A 17,483-nucleotide genomic window follows, 5' to 3' on the forward strand; every position below is an offset into this window, starting at 1 on the left:
GTTGGTCACATTATTTACTCCAGAAAGATGAGGGGAGTGTTGTTGGTCATATTATTTACTCCAGAAAGATGAGGGGAGTGTTGTTGGTCACATTATTTACTCCAGAAAGATGAGGGGAGTGTTGTTGGTCATATTATTTACTCCAGAAAGATGAGGGGAGTGTTGTTGGTCATATTATTTACTCCAGAAAGATGAGGGGAGTGTTGTTGGTCACATTATTTACTCCAGAAAGATGAGGGGAGTGTTGTTGGTCATATTATTTACTCCAGAAAGATGAGGGGAGTGTTGTTGGTCATATTATTTACTCCAGAAAGATGAGGGGGGAGATGTTGGTCTCTCCCTTCTTCCTACCTCTCCTCCTGTTGTGTTGTCTCTTCTCTGTGTGGTTGATGTCAGCATAGGTCACATCACCAGGACCAGATCCACCTGGAACTAAACACAGGAGAGAGAGAGGATATTAACACAGACTGGACCACCTGGAACTAAACACAGGAGAGAGAGAGGATATTAACACAGACTGGACCAGATCCACCTGGAACTAAACACAGGAGAGAGAGGATATTAACACAGACTGAACCACCAAATGAGAAATACAGTATTACAGTACCTGTGGTGTTATAGTGTTATACAGTATTACAGTACCTGTGGTGTTATAGTGTTATACAGTATTACAATACCTGTGGTGTTATAGTGTTATACAGGTGTTATAGTGTTACACAGTATTACGGTACCTGTGGTGTTGGAGTCTTATACAGTGTTACAGTACCTGTGGTGGTATAATGTTATACAGTATTACAGTACCTGTGGTGTTATAGTGCTATACAGTACTACAGTACCTGTGGTGTTATACAGAACTACAGTACCTGTGGTGTTATAGTGTTATACAGTATTACAGTACCTGTGGTGTTATAGTGTTATACAGTATTACAGTACCTGTGGTGTTATAGTGTTATACAGTATTACAGTACCTGTGGTGTTATAGTGTTATACAGTATTACAGTACCTGAAGTGTTATAGTGTTATACAGTATTACAGTACCTGTTATAGTGTTATTCAGTACTACAGTATCTGTGGTGTTATAGTGTTATACAGTATTACAGTACCTGTGGTGTTATGGTGTTATACAGTATTACAGTACCTGTGGTGTTATAGTGTTATACAGTACCTGTGGTGTTATACAGTATTACAGTACCTGTGGTGTTAGAGTATTATACAGTATTACACTACGTGTGGTGTTAGAGTATTGTACAGTATTACAGTACCTGTGGTGTTATACAGTATTACAGTACCTGTGGTCTGTGGTGTTATAGTGTTATACAGTACCTGTGGTGTTATACAGTATTACAGTACCTGTGGTGTTATAGTGTTATACAGTACCTGTGGTGTTATACAGTATTACAGTACCTGTGGTGTTATACAGTATTACAGTATCTGTGGTGTTATAGTTTTATGCAGTATTACAGTACCTGTGGTGTTATACAGTATTACAGTACCTGTGGTGTTATAGTGGTATACAGTACTACAGTACCTGTGGTGTTAGTGTGATACAGTATTACAGTACCTGTGGTGTTATACAGTATTACAGTACCTGTGGTGTTATAGTGGTATACAGTACTACAGTACCTGTGGTGTTATAGTTTTATACAGTATTACAGTACCTGGGGTGTTAGTGTTATACAGTATTACAGTACCTGTGGTGTTATAGTGTTATACAGTATTGCAGTACCTGTGGTGTTATAGTGTTATACATTACTACAGTACCTGTGGTGTTATAGTGTTATACAGTATTACAGTACCTGTGGTGTTATAGTGTTATACAGTACTACAGTACCTGTGGTGTTATAGTGTTATACAATACTACAGTACCTGTGGTGTTATAGTGTTATACAGTACTACAGTACCTGTGGTGTTGGAGGTCTTCACTGCAGAGTAGACTGGATCAGCTCCTGGAGACTTCTCTGGAGGAGACGAGACAACAGGTTGAAGACATAAAGACACTGTACTATGTGTGTGTGTGTGTGTGTGTGTGTGTGTGTGTGTGTGTGTGTGTGTGTGTGTGTGTGTGTGTGTGTGTGTGTGTGTGTGTGTGTGTGTGTGTGTGTGTGTGTGTACCTCTCCTTCTCCTTGGTTGTGGTTCCTGTATGATTCTAACGTCAGCATACGTAACATCTCTGGGTTCAGCTGCTACATCTTTGTTCCTCTTGCAGAACAGGACCAGTAGAATGATCAGAGAGATGGAGAGAGCAGCCACCAACCCAGAGACAGACAGAGTGAGGGGGAGAGAGGGGGGGAGAGAGGAGGGGGATGAGGTTGAGCCCCCATCTTGAAAAACACCAGAGGAAACAACAGTAAATAGTTCTAATCAATCAGAATAATATTATCTTAGACATACAGTACCAGTCAAAAGTTTGGACTCATTCAAAGGTTTTTATTTATTTGTACTATTTCTACATTGTAGAATAAAAACTATGAAATAAAACATATGGAATCATGTAGTAACTACAAAAGTGTTAAACAAATCAAATATATTTGAGATTTTTCAAAGAACACAAATGATTATGAATATAACGTCTCAAATTTAACAGTGTAAAGAACAACCAGATAATCTGAATGTCAAGGTTTCTCATCTGACCTGTTACTGTCATCCAGCTCTCTGGTGATTCTCCTTTCGAGCTAGAGTTGGTACACTTGTAGAGTCCTTCATCTGACTTGGATACTGCAGGGATGGTCATACTTCCTGTAGTCTCAGTCCTGATGAGGGATCCATCTTTGTAGAAATCAGCTGTGAGGTTAAAGGGAGTTCCCTGATGTCTGCAGCGCAGAGTCACAGAAACTCCCTCAGTCACAGGAAGGGCAGGGCTCTCCAGGATCACAGCTCCAGCTGTATATAATATATAAACATCATATATAAACAGGTCTCTCCAGGATCACAGCTCCAGCTGTATATAATATATAAACATCATATATAAACAGGTCTCTCCAGGATCACAGCTCCAGCTGTATATAATATATAAACAGGTCTCTCCAGGATCACAACTCCAGCTGTATATAATATATAAACATCATATATAAACAGGTCTCTCCAGGATCACAGCACCAGCTGTATATAATATATAAACAGGTCTCTCCAGGATCACAGCTCCAGCTGTATATAATATATAAACAGGTCTCTCCAGGATCACAGCTCCAGCTGTATATAATATATAAACAGGTCTCTCCAGGATCACAACTCCAGCTGTATATAATATATAAACATCATATATAAACAGGTCTCTCCAGGATCACAGCTCCAGCTGTATATAATATATAAACAGGTCTCTCCAGGATCACAGCTCCAGCTGTATATAATATATAAACATCATATATAAACAGGTCTCTCCAGGATCACAGCTCCAGCTGTATATAATATATAAACAGGTCTCTCCAGGATCACAGCTCCAGCTGTATATAATATATAAACATCATATATAAACAGGTCTCTCCAGGATCACAGCTCCAGCTGTATATAATATATAAACATCATATATAAACAGGTCTCTCCAGGATCACAGCTCCAGCTGTATATAATATATAAACATCATATATAAACAGGTCTCTCCAGGATCACAGCACCAGCTGTATATAATATATAAACATCATATACAGTTGAAGTCGGAAGTTGTTGGATATTTTCCAGTCATCTGATGATTCTCAGTATCTATACTTTTCCTTTTGAAGTAGAACGAATAATCAATATAAGTTTAAATATTAGACATGTGTCAAGAGAATGAAGGCTGAACCCATGTGAGTGTCCATCTAGATCAACATTTTGACCATTGGACATGTAAAGAACAGAACGTAAGCAGAATATGTATAGATGAGGCAAGGTAAACCAACAAGACGTGACAGGTCTGGGCCATATCTGAACATACAATATATCAATTAAGCATACATTGATAATGTAGGTCTGAACTTGTAAAGACCTTTGGACAGGAACATTAGCTAAAGGTGGCATGTCATGCCACCAATAGAATATATGCCCCAATATCTGAGCCAATAAGAGAATGGAAACTATGTAACAAAGCAAATGGGGTGATGACATTATTAGTGTCACGCCCTGGTCGAAGTATTTTGTGTTTTCTTTATTATTTTGGTCAGGCCAGGGTGTGACATGGGTTTATTTATGTGGTGTGTTTTGTCTTGGGGTTTTAGTAGGTATTGGGATTGTGGCTTAGTGGGGTTCTCTAGCAAAGTCTATGGCTGTCTGAATTGGTTCTCAATCAGAGGCAGGTGATTATCGTTGTCTCTGATTGGGAACCATATTTAGGTAGCCATATTCTTTGAGTGTTTCGTGGGTGATTGTTCCTGTCTCTGTGTTTGTTGTCACCAGATAGGCTGTATAGGTTTTCACGGTCCGTTTCTTGTTTTTTGTATTGTCTTTCCGTCGTCATTAAAGATGTATCGAATCAACCAAGCTGCATTTTGCTCCGACTCTCCTTCACCCGAAGAAAACCGTAAAAATGTATAAAAGCCAAGCACTAAGAATGAGGAGGCAGTTCTTCCATGGAGGCTTTGTTGCTCTCTGCAATAAAAGTATAATTGAATTCACAAGCTCTGGTATCTGCAAAGTCTTTGAGTGAATATTTCTCCACAAAAGTTTACATACACTTAGGTTGGAGTCATTGAAACTCATTTTTCAACCACTCCACAAATGTCTTATTATTTAACCTCTTGAAGCTAGGAGGCACTATTTTTATGTTTGGAAAAATAACATTCCCAAAGTAAACGGCCTATTTCTCATAAGCAGATGCTAGAATATGTATATAATATATATATACATATATATGCATAATTTCAAAATCTAAGACGACAGGTGGATTAACAAAAGGCTAAACTGTGTTTTCCTATATGGCACTTGTGATTTCATGAATATTAATATTTTCTAGTAATATTATTTGACTGTGCTATTCAGTGGTTGCTGACGAAAATGATCCTGTGACATGGATGTGTGCGTCAAGAAGTTAACAAACTATAGTCTTGGCAAGTCGGGTAAGACATCTACTTTGTGCATGACACAAGTAATTTTTCCCAAAATTGTTTACAGACAGATTGTTTCACTTATAATTCACTGTATCACAATTCCAGTGGGTCAAAAGTTTACATACACTAGTTTGACTGTGCCTTTAAACAGCTAGGAAAATTCCAGAAAATGATGTCATGGCTTCTGATTAACATAATTTAAGTCAATAGGAGGTGTACCGGTGGATGTATTTCAAGGCCTACCTTCAAACTCAGGGCCTCTTTGCTTGACATCATGGGAAAATCAAAAGAAATCAGCCAAGACCTCAGAAAACTAATTGTAGACCTCCACAAGTCTTGTTCATCCTTGGGATCAATTTCCAAACGCCTGAAGGTACCACGTTCATCTGTACAAACAATAGTACGCAAGTTTAAACACCATGGGACCACGCAGCTGTCATACCGCTCAGGAAGGAGAGGCGTTTTGTCTCCTAGTAATAAATGTACTTTGGTGTGAAAAGTGCAAATCAATCCCAGAACAACAGCAAAATACCTTGTGAAGAGGATGGAAGAAACAGGTACAAAAGTATCTATATCCACAGTAAAAAATAGTCCTATATAGACATAACCTGAAAGGCCGCTCAGCAAGGAGGAAGCCGCTGCACAAAAACCGCCATAAAAAAAGCCAGACTACGGTTTGCAACTGCACATGGGGACAAAGATATAACTTTTTGTCCTCTGGTCTGATGAAACAAAAATAGAACTGTTTGGCCATAATGACCATCGTTATGCTTGGAGGGAAAAGGGGGAGGCTTGCAAGCCGAAGAACACCATCCCAACCGTGAAGCACGGTGGTGGCAGCATCATGTTGTGGGGGTGCTTTGCTGCAGGAGGGACTGGTGCACTTCACAAAATAGATGGCATCATGAGAAGGAAAATTATGTGGATATATTGAAGCAACATCTCAAGACATAAGTCAAGAAGTTAAAGCTTGGTTAAAGCTTGGTTGCAAATGGGTCTTCCAAATGGACAATGACCCCAAGCATACTTCCAAAGTTGTGGCAAAATGGCTTAACTTGTTATGGCTGCAATCCCACTAACGGGATAAGTGTCATCATCAACCGCTGAATAGCATAGCGCTACATACAATAAATATGACTATAAATATTTATATTCATCAAATCACAAGTGCAATATAGGAAAACACAGATTAGCCTTTTGTTAATCAACCTGTCGTGTCAGATTTGGAAATTATGCTTTACATCGAAAGCAATCCAAGCGTTTCTGTAAGTTTATCGATCGCTCGACAAAACATTAAGTACACTTAGCATCAGGTTGCTTGGTCACGAAAATCAGAAAAGCAATCAAATTAATCGTTTACCTTTGATGATCTTTGGATGTTTTCACTCAGGAGACTCCCAGTTACACAACAAATGTTCTTTTTGTTCCAGAAAGATTTTTTTTATATCAAAAATACCTCTGTTTGTTTGTCGCGTTATGTTCAGAAATCCACAGGAAAGAGCGGTCACGACAACGCAGAAGAAAATTCCAAATAGTTTCCATAATGTCAACAGAAACATGTCAAACATTTTTTATAATCAACCCTCAGGTTGTTTTTAAAATATATAATCGATAATATATATCAACCGCAAATGTCTTTCACAATAGGAGATGGAAAAACAATACCTATCCAAACTCTGTTGCGCGAGCAAAACTCATGTGACCACTTGACGCGATGTTATCTTTCTGGCTCATTTTTCAAAATAAAAGCCTGAATCTATGTCTGAAGACAGTTGACACCTTGAGGAATCGATAGGAAAAGGAATCTGGTTCATATCCCTTTAAATCCAGCAAAGAGAGGCTATGGAACATGGAGTTTTCAAAATAGAAGCCACTTCCTGTTTTGATTTTCCTCAGGGTTTTGCCTGCAATATCAGTTCTGTTATACTCACAGACAATATTTTGACAGTTTTGGAAACTTTAGTGTTTTTTATCCAATAATACTAATAATATGCATATAATAATAATATAATAATAATAATAATAATAATAATAATAATATGAAATAAATCATTCTCTCAACATTTCACATTCTTAACATAAAGTGGTGATCCTAACTGACCTAAAACAGGGAATATTTACTAGGACTAAATGGCAGGAATTGTGAAAAATTAGTTTAAATGTATTTGGCTAAGGTGTATGTAAACTTCTGACTTCAACTGTATAAACCTAACATCAGCTATCTGAAACCAGATTAACAACTAAACACTATAATGTTAGTAGATGGTGTTTGTGGACGTACCATGTACTGTGATGTTGACAGCATTGCTGTGTTCTCCAGACCCAGACTCACACCAGTACACTCCACTGTCTGATGGTATTAGTGACACGTTGCATGAAGACCCTTGTGGTTTTCCCCAGGTAGAATTACACTCTGAATGGATTCCTCTCTCTGTGGTCCTCATCACTCTCCATCCAGTCGATTTCCCCTGAACCTCACAGCTCAGAGTGACACGCTCAAATTCAAAGAACTGAGATCTGTCAGGACTGATGCTCAGAGAGGCTGGAGGAGAGAGAGAGGCTGGAGGAGAGAGAGAGGCTGGAGGAGAGAGAGAAGCTGGAGGAGAGAGAGAAGCTGGAGGAGAGAGAGAGGCTGGAGGAGAGAGAGAGAGAGAGAGAGAGAGAGAGAGAGAGAGAGAGAGAGAGAGAGAGAGAGAGAGAGAGAGAGAGAGAGAGAGAGAGAGAGAGAGAGAGAGAGAGAGAGAGAGAGAGAGAGAGAGAGAGAGAGAGAGAGAGAGAGAGAGAGAGAGAGAGAAAGAGAGAGAGAGAGAGAGAGAGAGAGAGAGAGAGAGAGAGAGAGAGAGAGAGAGAGAGAGATTGTGTCAGGATTTGGCCAAGATTGTTCAGGTTTTGGCCACTAGATGCCCCCATTGTGCTTTTTTGACGCTTTTGTTTTTCCCTTGTTTCCAGTTATTATTTGCACCTGTGCCTCATTTCCCTTGAATGTATTTAAACCCTTAGTGTTCCTCAGTTCTTTGCTCTGTGTTTGTATGTTAGCACCCAGCCCCAGCCATGCTGTGAAAACTCTGGTTTTGTGATTGTTTATTTTTGATTATTCTTTTGAGGTTTGTTTTTTCCCTGCTGTTCTTACCACTTTGTGGATTTTCCTTGTGTCTTGGAGGATATACATTTTTTCTCTTGGAATTACTTTTGACGTTGTGGATTTATATTTTTGCCAGAAGATCTTTTCCTTTTTTCTTTATTAAATCACCTTCTCTAGTACTGCTGTGTCTGCCTCATCTTCTGGGTTCTGCCTCATCTTCTGGGTTCTGCCTCATCTTCTGGGTTCTGCCTCATCTTCTGGGTTCTGCCTCATCTTCTGGGTTCTGCCTCATCTTCTGGGTTCTGCCTCATCTTCTGGGTTCTGCCTCAACTTCTGGGTTCTGCCTCAACTTCTGGGTTCTGCCGACTATTAGTGCCAAGTACTGCTGTGTCTGCCTCATCTTCTGGGTTCTGCCGACTATTAGTGCCAAGTACTGCTGTGTCTGCCTCATCTTCTGGGTTCTGCCGACTATTAGTGCCAAGTACTGCTGTGTCTGCCTCATCTTCTGGGTTCTGCCGACTATTAGTGCCAAGTACTGCTGTGTCTGCCTCATCTTCTGGGTTCTGCTGACTATTAGTGCCAAGTACTGCTGTGTCTGCCTCATCTTCTGGGTTCTGCTGACTATTAGTGCCAAGTACTGCTGTGTCTGCCTCATCTTCTGGGTTCTGCCTCATCTTCTGGGTTCTGCCTCATCTTCTGGGTTCTGCCTCATCTTCTGGGTTCTGCCGACTATTAGTGCCAAGTACTGCTGTGTCTGCCTCATCTTCTGGGTTCTGCCGACTATTAGTGCCAAGTACTGCTGTGTCTGCCTCATCTTCTGGGTTCTGCCTCATCTTCTGGGTTCTGCCTCATCTTCTGGGTTCTGCCTCATCTTCTGGGTTCTGCCGACTATTAGTGCCAAGTACTGCTGTGTCTGCCTCATCTTCTGGGTTCTGCCGACTATTAGTGCCAAGTACTGCTGTGTCTGCCTCATCTTCTGGGTTCTGCCGACTATTAGTGCCAAGTACTGCTGTGTCTGCCTCATCTTCTGGGTTCTGCTGACTATTAGTGCCAAGTACTGCTGTGTCTGCCTCATCTTCTGGGTTCTGCTGACTATTAGTGCCAAGTACTGCTGTGTCTGCCTCATCTTCTGGGTTCTGCTGACTATTAGTGCCAAGTACTGCTGTGTCTGCCTCATCTTCTGGGTTCTGCCAACTATTAGTAGCTCAGTTTACTAAGTGACTGTTTCTCACACCGGAGACCCGAGTTCGTAACCGGGTCCTGACAGAGAGAGAGAGAGAGAGAGAGTTTTATATAATCTTTATTGGGTCTGGGAGCCCACAACACACTAAATACTCATACAAAACCATAGTTACACATCATTTAAAAACACCACTCGAAATCCTCCTCCACAGTAACTAAACACAACAGCCTCTGAATACCCCATATACTCATAAACAGATCAATATTGTTGACAAGTTTATAATAGGCAAACTCAACCCTCAGTCTCGCTGCCAACATTCCCTCCAGTATTCCCACCACATCCCTGTCCCCGAATATTGTTCTTTCGGGTCTTCCATATCGCTAATTTTGCTGCCCCAAATACAAAATTAAGCAACACAACTACACCCTTTTGACTAAACCTGTACTTTGGCTCAAATATATACAGTTGGGAAGAGAACCTCTCCCAACGCTGAGAACCAAGAAGTGATCAGGTCAGTCATCCCGACCAACCTGGGACACAGTAAAAACAGATGTGCCAGAGTTTCAGACTCAGCACAGAATGGACACCCCTCCCCAACTGTAGGATCCAGGTGTACCAGATGCATATTAGTGGCTATGGCTCCATGTATTATCCTCCATTGTAGGTCAGCTGTTTTAAATAGGCAGTTTGTTTAATGATCACCAAAAGGCTTTTGGGGAGGCAGCTGGACCAAACACACCCGCCCACCTCGTCGATTTTACCCCTTCCAAGGGAGAAGCACGGGACACTTTTACACATTATGTACATGTCCTTCTTTCCCACATTCTTGAACTCCCCCAGCTCCTTGAACTCCCCCAGCTCCTTGAACTCCCCCACCTCCTTGAACTCCCCCAGCTCCTTGAACTCCCCCATCTCCTTGAACTCCCCCAGCTCCTTGAACTCCCCCAGCTCCTTGAACTCCCCCATCTCCTTGAATTCCCCCATCTCCTTGAACTCCCCCAGCTCCTTGAACTACCCCAGCTCTGGGGTATGGAAGGAAAGCAGCATCCCCACATCCTCCTCTAATGCCCCCATCGCAGCACTAACAATCAGTGCAGGGAACACATAATCCAGACCCTCCTTCCACCGATCAGAATTGGAAGTGTCAGTCACATACTGCCGATGAAGTACTGGCAAGGAGTCACAGACCTCAGCGACGACCTTCCTCAGTAGGCGAGATGATCGGATCCCCGCTCTTTCTCCCAGCTCCTCCAACAATCTGCTCCTGCTCCGCATCAGATGACCCAGCTTGGTACACCCCACACCTAACAGGCATGAATGTAGGCTGGCTGAACCCATAGCACGGGACTGGATGACAGTGTTATGACAAAGAGACTCTTCAAAAGGCCACTTCCCTGGTGTCGTGCCGGCCTTACGGGACATGTCAAACTCTCCAAGTCTGCATAACAGATAGAATGGAGTCAGGATATACAAATCACCCCCCTCTTGCTTTAAGAAGAAAAGGTGCTTGTCACTCCTCATCAATGTGTCGGCTGTATCCACCCAGCTAGAACCGTCACTGTACAACAGTCTCTCGGCTGCTTAGAGCTGGAAAGCCATGATCCTAGAAGAAATGTCCACCAGGCCCACCCTCGTGCAGTGGCAGGTACAGGAACCAGCTTTAATACAATGTTGTCCAGACCAGAAGAAATTGACAACGGTCCAATGAAGCTCTTGTATCAGGGCCCCAGTGGCTGTAAAATCAGGCTAGGTGATTGGCTACCAGCACCCTTCCCCTATCAGACAGCTGGAGTAGCACCCATTTCCACCTAGACAATCTGGCATACACCTTCTCCACCACACCCACCCAGTTATTTTTTGTAAGACATCAGAGCGAAGAAAAACACCCAAGTCTTCATCCCATCTCTGCCCCATTGAAGCCCCCCTGGTAACCATGGAGTGGACCCAGCCCACAGTGAATCACTATCTTTAAAGCATTTGAGGGAATCTTAACATCCTCACCCCTGTAATAAAAACGGTCATGTCATCTGCATATGCAGACAGTGCTATCGTGGGACCCTTCATTACTCCTGGCACAGAGAAACCAGTAAGCCTCACTCTTAAAAAAACGAAGCATTGGTTCAATTGCCAGTCTCTTTGTCATAACACTGTCAACTGTCCTGAAATTGGGCATTCCTGCCTGATGCCCCTTTGGACAGGGATGGGGCAGCTCAAACCACCCCCCACCTTCACCATACATGAGGCCCCAGCATCCAGTAAACTCATCCAAGACAAAAAATCATCCCCAAACCTAAAGGCTTTCATTGTTTTCTCCTGATCCAAAGTAAGGTTCACATCAGACAGTTTACAAATGTCGAAAACGTCTCTTATTAGAAACCCGTAGCACTGGTCACCATAGCAACACCCACCCGTAGCACGTGCTCCAGCAGGTATATTTTACTGGTCACCCCCAAAGCCAATTCCTCCTTTGGCCGCCTTTCCTTCCAGTTCTCTGCTGCCAATGACTGGAATGAATTGCAGAAATCACTAAAGTTGGAGACCATCAATAAGCATCAGCTATCAGAGCAACTTACAGATCATTGCACCTGTACATAGCCCAACTGAATATATCCCATCGAACTACCGCATCCCCATATTGTTATTTATAGATATAGATATAGATATAGATATATACAGTGCCTTGCGAAAGTATTCGGCCCCCTTGAACTTTGCGACCTTTTGCCACATTTCAGGCTTCAAACATAAAGATATAAAACTGTATTTTTTTGTGAAGAATCAACAACAAGTGGGACACAATCATGAAGTGGAACGACATTTATTGGATATTTCAAACTTTTTTAACAAATCAAAAACTGAAAAATTGGGTGTGCAAAATTATTCAGCCCCTTTACTTTCAGTGCAGCAAACTCTCTCCAGAAGTTCAGTGAGGATCTCTGAATGATCCAATGTTGACCTAAATGACTAATGATGATAAATACAATCCACCTGTGTGTAATCAAGTCTTCGTATAAATGCACCTGCACTGTCATAGTCTCAGAGGTCCGTTAAAAGCGCAGAGAGCATCATGAAGAACAAGGAACACACCAGGCAGGTCCGAGATACTGTTGTGAAGAAGTTTAATGCCGGATTTGGATACTAAAAGATTTCCCAAGCTTTAAACATCCCAAGGAGCACTGTGCAAGCGATAATATTGAAATGGAAGGAGTATCAGACCACTGCAAATCTACCAAGACCTGGCCGTCCCTCTAAACTTTCAGCTCATACAAGGAGAAGACTGATCAGAGATGCAGCCAAGAGGCCCATGATCACTCTGGATGAACTGCAGAGATGGGCTGAGGTGGGAGACTCTGTCCATAGGACAACAATCAGTCGTATATTGCACAAATCTGGCCTTTATGGAAGAGTGGCAAGAAGAAAGCCATTTCTTAAAGATATCCATAAAAAGTGGCGTTTAAAGTTTGCCACAAGCCACCTGGGAGACACACCAAAAGACCTGAGACTGGGACAGAGATTTGTCTTCCAACAAGACAATTATCCAAAACATAAAGCAAAATCTACAATGGAATGGTTCAAAAATAAACATATCCAGGTGTTAGAATGGCCAAGTCAAAGTCCAGACCTGAATCCAATCGAGAATCTGTGGAAAGAACTGAAAACTGCTGTTCACAAATGCTCTCCATCCAACCTCACTGAGCTCGAGCTGTTTTGCAAGGAGGAATGGGAAAAAATGTCAGTCTCTCGATGTGCAAAACTGATAGAGACATACCCCAAGCGACTTACAGCTGTAATCGCAGCAAAAGGTGGCGCTACAAAGTATTAACTTAAGGGGGCTGAATAATTTTGCACGCCCAATTTTTCAGTTTTTGATTTGTTAATTCTTGACTCTACTTGAGACGCATATGTCTCAAGTAGGCACCTGGAAATGCAAATGCGCTACGCTAAATGCTAAATGTACTCGCTAAAACTCAAACCTTGATCAAAATTCACAAGCAGGGTATTGAATTAAAGCTACACTCGTTGTGAACCTAGCCAACAAGTCAGATTTTTTAAATGCTTTTCGGCGAAAGCATGAGAAGCTATTATCTGATAGCATGCACCACCTGAAAATGCCTGAATGCGACGTAAACAAAGACTCTGCTTATCCGACGCAGCACAAAACGCAGAAATAAAATATAAAACATTCTTTACCTTTGACGAGCTTCTTTCTTGGCACTCCTATATGCCCCATAAACATCACTATTGGGTCTTTTTTTCGTTTAAATCGGTCCATATATACCCAAAATAGCTTTCTATGGAAGCTGTGTTATTCAGAAAAAAACATTGTTTTTAAACGCTGCGTCATTTTTTAAAATTAAAAAAGTCGACGATAAACTTTCACAAAACACTTCGAAATCCTTTTGTAATCCAACTTTAGGTATTAGTAAACGTTTATAATCTATCAAAATGATTACAGGGCGATGCATATTCAATAGCTCCTCGTCTGCAAATCAATGGCTGCCAATGTCCACATTAACAACATCCTGGTGGAGACTGGAAGAAACGGAAGCCAGATAGATGGATTTTCCAACAAAAAATTCAATTGAAAATGACGACAATGGCGACATCGTGTGGAATTTGTATGAATTGCATGCAGGTCGATATTAAATTTTGTCCTCTTTTAACAACCCATGGAAGTGACTTATGGAAATTATTTTTAGCTTTCAGAGAGCAGTTTTTCTTGCGTTTTTCAATGAAACACACGATCTGTTATAGTCACAGCCGTGATTTAACCAGTTTTAGAAACTTCAGAGTGTTTTCTATCCACACATACTAATCATATGCATATACTATATTCCTGGCATGAGTAGCAGGACGCTGAAAAGTTGCGCGATTTTTAACAGAATGTTCGAAAAAGGAGGGGGTAGAAGTAAGATTAATTAAAAAAGTTTGAAATATCCAATAAATGTTGTTCCACTTCATGATTGTGTCCCACTTGTTGTTGATTCTTCACAAAAAAATACAGTTTTATATCTTTATGTTTGAAGCCTGAAATGTGGCAAAAGGTCGCAAAGTTCAAGGGGGCCGAATACTTTCGCAAGGCACTGTATTTATTTTTGCTCCTTTGCACCCCAGTATCTCTACTTGCACATTCATCTTCTACACATCTATCACTCCAGTGTTTACTTGCTAAATTGTAATTATTTTGACACTACGACCTATTTATTGTCTTACCTCCCAAATCTTAATTTGCACACACTGTATATAGACTTTTCTATTGTGTTAATGACTGTATGTTTGTTTATTCCATGTGTAACTACGTGTTGTTGTTTGTGTCGCACTGCTTTGCTTTATCTTGGCCAGGTCGCAGTTGTAAAATCGAACTTGATCTCAACTAGCTTACCTGGTTAAATAAAGGTGTTCTCAACTAGCCTACCTGGTTAAATAAAGGTGTTCTCAACTAGCCTACCTGGTTAAATCAAGGTTAAATATTTAAGTTACCAACAATAGAACGGTCAGGTAAGACTTGTCCTTGTGGACCAACAGACCCAGATATTCTTTCAACCGGTTTCAGAGACACTTAGATATAATTTTATATTCTGCACACAGCAATGCAATAGGTCGCCATTTTTTTAAAGAGCCAAATCCTCTTTTTTTGGCAACAATGAAAGCACAGCACATGTCACGCCCTGACCTTAGTATTCTTTGTTTTCTTTATTATTTTGGTTAGGTCAGGGTGTGACATGTGTGATGTATGTGTTTCTGTACTGTCTAGGGATTTTGTAGGTTTATGGGGTTGTTTACTATCTAGGTGTTTATGTATGTCTATGGTTGCCTAGATTGGTTCTCAATTAGAGGCAGCTGTTTATCGTTGTCTCTGATTGGGAACCATATTTAGGCAGCCATCTTCTTTGGGTATTTCGTGGGTTATAGGCTATGTGTTAGTTGCCTGTGTCAGCACTATATTTAGCTTTACGTTCGTTTTGTTGTTTGTTTATGTGTTTCTTCATGTGTTTCTTCGTCGTCATTAAAGTAACATGTATTCATATCACGCTGCTGTCACGAACCTCGTAGTGAGGAGACCAAAGTGCGATGTGAATACATCTTTTTTTAATGAAAGACGAAAAAACACGAAGCACACTAAACAAACAAACAAAATAACAAGACGAACGTGACCGCTATCAAAACTGAGTGCTAACATTCAACATCACATAGACAATAACCCACAAACCCCAACACCAAACAGGCTACCAAAAATATGGTTCCCAATCAGAGACAACGACGAACAACTGCCACTGATTGAGAACCATATCAGGCCAAAAAGACATAGAAACAGACAAACTAGACATACAACATAGAATGCCCACTCATATCACACCCTGACCAAACAAAACATAGAAACAAACAACGCAAACCATGGTCAGAGTGTGACAGCTGCGCCTTGGTCTCCTCCATTTAACGAACGTGACAGCACATTGACAGGATACAGGAAGAGAATCGTCATAAAAAAAGATTCACACATAAAATATCACAAAAACCTAAAAACCAGTCATCACACGTACTCTCAGAAACTTCATAAGTACAGCTTAATATCTGTATGGTTTTAGGTTTTTGTGGTGTTTTATGTGTATCTGCTGTTGTTTCCGGGTGGGTGTGTGCCATCTCTGTACCACCGAAAAAATATATCTTAAGATGAATGCATTGACTGTATGGTTTGTTAGGATGATTTTCTGCTTTGTGTTTGTAGGACCAACCCTGCCAGGCTCAGAATAACAGGGGGTGGTGCTGCTTTGTCTTTGTAGGACCAACCCTGCCAGGCTCAGAATAACAGGGGGTGGTGCTGCTTGGACCTCATTTATCTTTCTGTATTGGCTGCTTGTTTGTGTCCTTGGCTTGGGGTTTTCTGTGACCCTGCAGCCTCTAGCTACTGAAACTCTGTTATGGTCGAATGTTTCATGAAGGGAATATTACTGTATTCATCACTACTGCTCTGTTTTCACCCAGTGGTATCATCAGTTATATTACTGTATTCATCAGTTATATTACTGTATTCAGCAGTTATATTACTGTATTCATCAGTTATATTACTGTTTTCAACAGTTATATTACTGAATTCATCAGCTATATTACTGTATTCATCAGATATATCACTATTCATCATTTAAATAACTGTATTCATCAGATATATCACTGTATTCATCAGTTATATTACTGTATTCATCAGTTATATTACAGAATTCAGCAGTTATATTACTGTATTCATCAGATATCACTATTTATAATTTAAATTACTGTGTTCATCAGATATTACTGTATTCATCAGTTGCATTACTGTATTCATCACTACTGCTCTACTATCACCCAGTGGTATCATCAGTTATATTACTGTATTCATCAGTTATATTACTGTATTCAGCAGTTATATTACTGTATTCATCAGTTATATTACTGTTTTCAACAGTTATATTACTGAATTCATCAGCTATATTACTGTATTCATCAGATATATCACTATTCATCATTTAAATAACTGTATTCATCAGATATATCACTGTATTCATCAGTTATATTACTGTATTCATCAGTTATATTACAGAATTCAGCAGTTATATTACTGTATTCATCAGATATCACTATTTATAATTTAAATTACTGTGTTCATCAGATATTACTGTATTCATCAGTTGCATTACTGTATTCATCACTACTGCTCTACTATCACCCAGTGGTATCATCAGTTATATTACTGTATTCATCAGTTGCATTACTGTATTCATCACTACTGCTCTACTATCACCCAGTGGTATCATCAGTTATATTACTGTATTCATCAGTTATATTACTGTATTCATCACTACTGTTCTATTTACACCCAGTGGTATCAGTTATATTACTGTATTCATCAGTTATATTACTGTATTCATCACTACTGTTCTATTTACACCCAGTGGTATCAGTTATATTACTGTATTCATCAGTTATATTACTGTATTCATCAGTTATATTACTGTATTCATTAGTTCTATTACTGTATTCATCAGTTATATTACTGTATTCATCAGTTATATTACTGTATTCATTAGTTCTATTATTGTATTCATCAGTTATATTACTGTATTCATCACTACTGTTCTATTTACACCCAGTGGTATCATCAGTTCTATTACTGTATTCATCAGTTATATTACTGTATAGATCAGTTATATTACTGTATTCATTAGT

The 17,483-nt window shown here is 40.3% G+C and overlaps 2 protein-coding genes across 2 annotated transcripts in view; both read left to right on the plus strand.

Moving 5' to 3' along the window:
• LOC110510452 (low affinity immunoglobulin gamma Fc region receptor II-b) overlaps positions 1 to 17,483 on the plus strand; it is a 252,069-nt gene that overhangs the window by 179,944 nt on the left and 54,642 nt on the right. The window lies entirely within an intron of this gene.
• Positions 1 to 17,483, plus strand: part of LOC110514165 (butyrophilin subfamily 1 member A1) — a 281,923-nt gene that overhangs the window by 156,656 nt on the left and 107,784 nt on the right. The gene's annotated exons all lie outside the window — the stretch shown is intronic.

The sequence above is a fragment of the Oncorhynchus mykiss genome, chromosome 9 (assembly GCF_013265735.2).
Source record: "Oncorhynchus mykiss isolate Arlee chromosome 9, USDA_OmykA_1.1, whole genome shotgun sequence".
Classification (NCBI taxonomy): Eukaryota; Metazoa; Chordata; class Actinopteri; order Salmoniformes; family Salmonidae; genus Oncorhynchus; species Oncorhynchus mykiss.